We start from the raw sequence: 7,176 nt of genomic DNA on the forward strand, positions 1-7,176 counted from the left end.
TTCTCTCTTTACCTGTCCTTACTTCAAACGGCTCTGACCCCGTTTACACCTCTCATTAACATCAGCCGGTAGTCCTAAAGCCTTCTGTTGAAGACCGTCTGGTATCTGAGAGCTCAGACCGATGCAGAGGTGGTCTGGGATGTCCTGATCTGGACTGGACATGAAAGACCATCCTGTCAGCTGACCTGATCTGCTGCCAGTGAACTAAAACCATGGCTTTATTTATGTCTGTCCAGCCTGGCTCAGAAAGATGGGACTGAGATCTGGATTACTAGTCTCAGCTCAGTGAGGGTCCGTCTTTGTGCTCCAACAGCTCTTCAATTAGAACCACTGACTTTAAAAGTCTTTGAAACAACAACACTTGTGGGAGACCTAGCCACAAGCTAAGAGGCTAGCAAGTTCTCTTTAACAGCTTTTCCCCCTCATGTTGTCATCAACCTGTTTTTGAGGGACAGATAACTGTTGAGATGGAAAATCTTGTTGGGTACTGGTGAGAAAGAAGCCACAACTGAGGGCCTAAACTGGCTAGCAAAAGGCAAGGATGGAATGTTTTAGAAGCTCTGATTACATCATCTTCAAAGGTGAGGATAGAATGTTTTAGAAGCCTTGTTAGCATCATCTTCAAAGACAAGGATGGAATGTTTTAGAAGCTCTGTTAACATCATCTTCAAAGACAAGGATGGAATGTTTTAGAAGCTCTGTTAACATCATCTTCAAAGACAAGGATGGAATGTTTTAGAAGCTCTGTTAAAATCATCTTCAAAGACAAGGATGGAATGTTTTAGAAGCTCTTTTAACATAATTTTCAATGGCAAAGATGGAATGTTTTAGAAGCCTTGTTAACATCATCTTCAAGGGCAAGGATGGAATGTTTTAGAAGCCTTGTTAACATCATCTTCAAGGGCAAGGATGGAATGTTTTAAAAGCCTTGTTAACATCATCTTCAAGGGCAAGGATGGGATGTTTTAGAAGCCTTGTTAACATTATCTTCAAAGACAAGGATGGAATGTTTTAGAAGCCTTGTTAACGTCATCTTCAAGGGCAAGGATGGAATGTTTTAGAAGCCTTGTTAACATCATCTTCAATGGTGAGGGTGGAATGTTTTAGAAGCTCTGATAACATCATCTTCAATGGTGAGGATGGAATGTTTTAGAAGCCTTGTTAACATCATCTTCAAGGGCAAGGATGGAATGTTTTAGAAGCTCTGATAACATCATCTTCAAAGGCGAGGATGGAATGTTTTAGAAGCTCTGATAACATCATCTTCAAAGGCAAGGATGGAATGTTTTAGAAGCCTTGTTAACATCATCTTCAATGGTGAGGATGGAATGTTTTAGAAGCTCTGATAACATCATCTTTAAAGGCAAGGATGGAATGTTTTACAGGCTTTTATGGCATCTAAATCTATAGGATGATTCCATCAACGGCAGGTAGTGGATGTTCATGAAGCTGAGGATGTTCGGGCCGTTTTCCCTCCATTTTTGCTAAATGGTAGACCATACTTGGCAACTTTTGTAAAAGTGGGTGGAGCTTGCGAGAAGCGAGGGTCTCCACCCACTTTCCTGTTGGTGGATCAGTGTTGTAGTAACGATAGAGAGAGAAGTTTTTCGGCAGGTGACCAGTGAGCCTGGACGGACATAAATACACCACGCTGTGCTGTTTGGACCAGAGTTGTCCTGGTGTTGTAAGGACCCTCAGACTATCTCAATGACCTAACTGCGTGGTTACAGTGAGGTGTAAACGGGGTCTCTGTGGGCAGACGGGGGTCTCACTCTGGTCTTCATGTTGGGTTGAACTGATGCTGAATCATGTTGGGATATTCTTTATTGTATCAAGGAAACCGATAAATTAAATGTTATTTTTACTCCAGCTTCCATGTCCTGGTGTTACCATGATTATCACAGCGCGTCCTAACAGCACGCAACGGCAGCAGAAAGTTCTTCCTGAACACAACATGACCCGCAGGCTCACCCTTCACCCTTCACCCTTGATGCAAAAGGAGGCGGACTGTCCAGGCAGAGGTTTAAAGGATATATTCATACCTGATCAGCTCCTGTGGAGCTGCAGGGCGGTCAGGTCTTCATCTTTTTTATGGCCAACAGGTTTTTAATCAGAATGAGAAATTCAGAATCAGGAAAGTTTCACAGTTTGTTTTTAAATCACGAGAAAGCTGCCCATGGTCCATTCAGGCACTTCAGATTAAACAGAATAAAAACCTAAAGAACAGAAGACTGGTGATGTAACATTCTTTTTTCATTCTTTTTTTCATCACCAGCGTTCAGTTTTTGATCTGTCCTACATGTCGGACCTGTTACAGGTGTTGTGGAAAAAGAATGTTACAGCATTACATTCTGTTCTTGGATCTTTCGTCTTGATCACAACACAAAAACAATCAAAAAGACCATTCTCAGTAAATCAGCACTGCTTTGACAGGCAAAGGGAAGCTTGTTTTCCTCTGAAAATTTATTGTGAAACAGCTTGTTTCTTGTTTTTTATGTCTTAAATCTGTTGGCTGTAAAAACCACGGAGCCTGAACGTCCCATGAAATCCTGACAGTGGGATAAAATCGTCTTACAGCTGTTTTCTGGCGCAGTGGTCCTGAACTGGACCCCCCACCACCTTCTTACCAGGAACCATGACCCGAATTTAATGAAGTTTTAAACCCCTCACATTTATTTTGGTTGATTTTTTGGATTTTATGAAAACCTGCTTTCTTTCCTGAGAAAGGCTGACATGTCAGGGTTGTGGATTAGGTTCAGCTAATGGCTGTCAGACATCACCAACTTCTTTACTCATTCAAACATTCATGGCCCACTTTTGGGCCCTGACCCACTAGTTGAGAACCACTGCTTGTTGAAGTGTCCTAACAGCTCAAAGCCAAAGCGCCGTTTTTACCTGGTTGACCCGATTATGTTCTCTCTGTGACGGACGATGAGATGAACAAAGGTCAGTGCAGATCTACAAGGTGCTGGGTGTCCAGCAAGAGTATTTCCTGATTTTACGAGCTCATTGGCTCGTTCCTCACCGTGGAGATCGATATAATAATGTAGATGATATCTACATCAGACTTAGAAAAGTTCTACTCTGACTCAACACAGGGGTGAAACTGTTCAGCTGAACGCTGGCAGAGACTCGCCAATACAAAGCTCCACACTTCTGTTTCTCCTCTTTCAACATAAAAGCCCAAGATACCAGTTTAAGGAGGGACGAAGTTCTCAGCATAGATAATCAGACGTACCTAGGGCTCAGTGTGAGCCCTAGGTACGTCTGAGCGTTGGACACTGCTGGTGTGAAACGATGTGATGCTGGCGTGCTGTTAGGACACGCTGGCGTGCTGTTAGTCAGACCCATAAATCATTTTATGGCCACAGCTCCGTCTGTGCCAAGGAAACCTGATGGACTGTGATGAAGCTCTGCAGAAGAAGACACTGAGACATGGAGGAGCTTCATGACTCCAGGAGGGCATCTGGAACATTGACACATTAGAATCTTTTCCTCATGAACTCGTCTGTTTTTGCTCTTTAACTCGGCGTGGTGTAGCCTTAGCAGAGCTGTGACTCTGCACTGATGCAAACTGGTTGTTTTAAAGGACCATGTCTCTGAGACGTCTGCTTCCTGTCTGATTTTTAATGAAAATGGTTTCTGAGGGACGGAGCAGCCACCAGTCTGCAGGAAGACGATGGTGATGATGCTGGTGTGGAGGCGGAGCAGTGAAATGTATATCAGTGTTTAATCTCATCTGTACACACGCTCTTGGTGCTGACTAGGGATGGAGATCAGAACCCATATGAAAGATCCCATCCCTAGTCCAGTCTTCTGTTACTGCTTCTGTGTTTTCCATGAAAAGGTGTGGGGTAAGATTCATGTGGTTTTTGATTTGATTTTTCTGTTGAAATTTTGAACGTTTCTCTTCAAATCACAGACTGATCCTGATCAATTAGGGCCCCCAGATCCTGATTGATAGTGGCCCACTGATCCTGATTGATCAGGGCCTACTGATCCTGGTAAACCAGGGCCCACTAATCTGAGAGAGCAGGGCTCATTGATCCATCATACTGGGACTGAATGATCAACATGCAGTTACTGTGATTTGAACCACGCTGTAATGATGATGTATGGGAGGATGACGTACCAATGTCTTACCAGCATTAGGAGAAACCCCAGGAGTCTCAGCTAGCCTAAAGTTTGAAAGTCTTTTGGTCTTTTAACGCTGCACAATCAAAGATCTACAGCTGCAGTGATTGATGAATATCTGATGAAATACTTGTTATCAGGATGTGGTAACCACTGAGCAGAGATAGAGGACTGACTGGATTCTGAGGATTTATCCTGACTTTATTTTTCCGTTTATTTTCCAGTTAACTGTTGGTAAAATAATCTGCAGGTTTAAAATAATCATCGAATGCAAGGGTTTTTATTAATCATATGGCGGCAGGAGGGTTTAGGGTCTCCACCAGATCCTGATTCTAAACCTGCATCAAAAAACTTAAACCAGCTCAATGCCACAGAACCAGAAGTCCTTCCCCACCAGTGGTGGTCTTTATTTCCTTGTAAATAAAGCGAACTCCTGAGGATGGTAGAAATTGCACAAATACGTTGGCAACTTAAAGATCAGTGGTTGGAACTAAAGAGAAGTAAGGGCTGGCCAAATTTTGACACTGAATGTTGAGCAATTTATTGTCTTCAGTATTTAAGGAAAGGATGGAATGTTTCAACAGCTCTGACATCATTGGAATCAAGAATAGAATAGTAATAAACTTTAGAGGATGACATCATCAAAGGCAGAGGATGAAATGTTTGTGAAGCTGAGGATGTTGGGGGCTTTTCCCCTGTTTTTTGCCTGTTGTATGGCATAGTTGGCAACTTTGAGGAGTGGGTGAGAGAAACTCTCTGAGGAGTGAGAGAAACTCTCTGTTCCAGGGAAAAGGTTGTTGATATATCTGTGTTCTATGATAGTTGCCAACGTATTGGTGCAATTCAAACAGATCTGCTGGTTTCTACTCCGCCCTCTGATGCTGATTGACCTGAGGTTTCTCCTGATTGGATGGTTGAATATCCTCCACCTGTTCTTCTGCTTCTTCTGGTTTGTTCTCTTCTCCCACTGTACAGAGAGGATTTTTCTGAAAGGTCAGGGTCATACGTGTGATTGTGAGCGTGTGCGTGGGCGTGATGGCGTGTTTTTGTTGTAAATAAAGAGATCATCAGCTGTGTATTTGTTGCTGTCCGTGGCGCTCTCTGTAATGATTCTGCCATCGTTTTTAGCCAAAAGCATGACGCTCATGAAAGATGATGATTTCTGTTACTTTTCTCTTTGGTTTCTTTTTCAGAATGTGGATTATAAAATGTACAAAGATAAAATAATAAAGTGATGACTTGGATTTGAACATTCCTGGTGTTCCTGAAGGTTCCTTCCCTGGTTGGTTTAGAATATGTCCTTAGATCTGACCAATCAACCTTTAAGTCCTGCTCCCGTTAAACCAGGGATAAAACCTGTTAAAGAGCAGTGATGGCCGTCTGTCTCTGCTGAGTGTAGCAGCCTGCTGCTAGCCTATACTTACTGTGGACACAGAGAGACTCAGAGGGACCAGTGGGGCCAACAGGACCACTGGTCAGGAATAGAAACCTGCAGAGCTCATAAAGAGGAGACCAAACACCACGGATGCCTCATTTAGAAAACACACTGACAAAATAAAGGGTTAAAACTACTGGAACAGATTAAACCAACATCTACTCCGGGTAAACCCCTTGATTGGCTGAAAAGGTGTTTTTATCAGAGGTAACACTGACATGTTCTAAACCTGTGGTTCCTAAAGTGGGGTGGACACTGTACCATTACAAGTCCACCACACGACGGTTGTGGCAGAATGTCAACTCACACTGTACACCTAACTCCCTAAACCCTTGCACCTAGCCCCCTAAACCCTTAAACCTAACTCCCTAAGCCCTTAAACTTAGCCACCTAAATCCTTAAACCTAACTCCCTAAACCCTTACACCTAGGCCCCTAAAGCCTTAAACCTAACTCCCTAAACCCTTATACCTAACCCCCTAAACCCTACGCCTAACCCCCAAACCCTTACACCTAACTCCCTAAACCCTTACACCTAACCCCCTAAACCCTTAATCCTAACTCCCTAAACCCTTACACCTAACCCCCTACACCATTAAACCTACCTCGCTAAACCCTTACACCTAAGTCCCTAAACCCTACCACCTAACTCCCTAAACCCTTACACCTAACCCCCGACACCCTTAAACCTACCTCCCTAAACCCTTACACCTAACCCCCTAAACCCTTAAACCTAACTCCCCAAACCCTTGCACCTAACCCCCTACACCCTTACACGTAGTTGCTAAACCCTTACACCTAACCCCCTAAACCCTCACACCTAACCCCCTGAAACCCTTAAACCTACCTCCCTAAAGCCTTACACCTAAGTCCCTAAACCCTGACACCTAACCTCTAAACCCTTACACCTAACTCCCTAAACCCTTACACCTAACCCCCTAAACCCTTGCACCTAACCCCCTAAACCCTTACACCTAACTTCCTAAACCCTCACACCTAACCCCCTAAACCCTTAAACCTACCTCCCTAAACCCTTACACCTAAGTCCCTAAACCCTTAAACCTAACTCCCTAAACCCTACACCTAACCCCCAAACCCTTACACCTAACTCCCTAAACCCTTACACCTAACCCCCAAACCCTTACACCTAACTCCCTAAACCCCTACACCTAACCCCTGACACCCTTAAACCTACCTCCCTAAACCCTTACACCTAACCCCCTAAACCCTTAAACCTAACTCCCCAAACCCTTGCACCTAACTCCCTAAACCCTTACACCTAACCCCCTACACCCTTACACCTAGTTCCTAAACCCTTACACCTAACCCCCTAAACCCTTACACCTAACCCCCTGAAACCCTTAAACCTACCTCCCTAAAGCCTTACACCTAACCCCCTAAACCCTTACACCTATCTCCCTAAACCCTTACTCCTAAGTCCCTAAACCCTTGAACCTAACTCCCTTAGCCCTACACCTAACCCCCAAACCCTTACACCTAACTCCCTAAACCCTTACACCTAACCCCCAAACCCTTACACCTAACTCCCTAAACCCCTACACCTAAGTCCCTAAACCCGTACACCTAAGTCCCTAAACCCTTAAACCT

The sequence above is a fragment of the Cheilinus undulatus genome, linkage group 11, assembly GCF_018320785.1.
Source record: "Cheilinus undulatus linkage group 11, ASM1832078v1, whole genome shotgun sequence".
NCBI classification, from domain to species: Eukaryota; Metazoa; Chordata; class Actinopteri; order Labriformes; family Labridae; genus Cheilinus; species Cheilinus undulatus.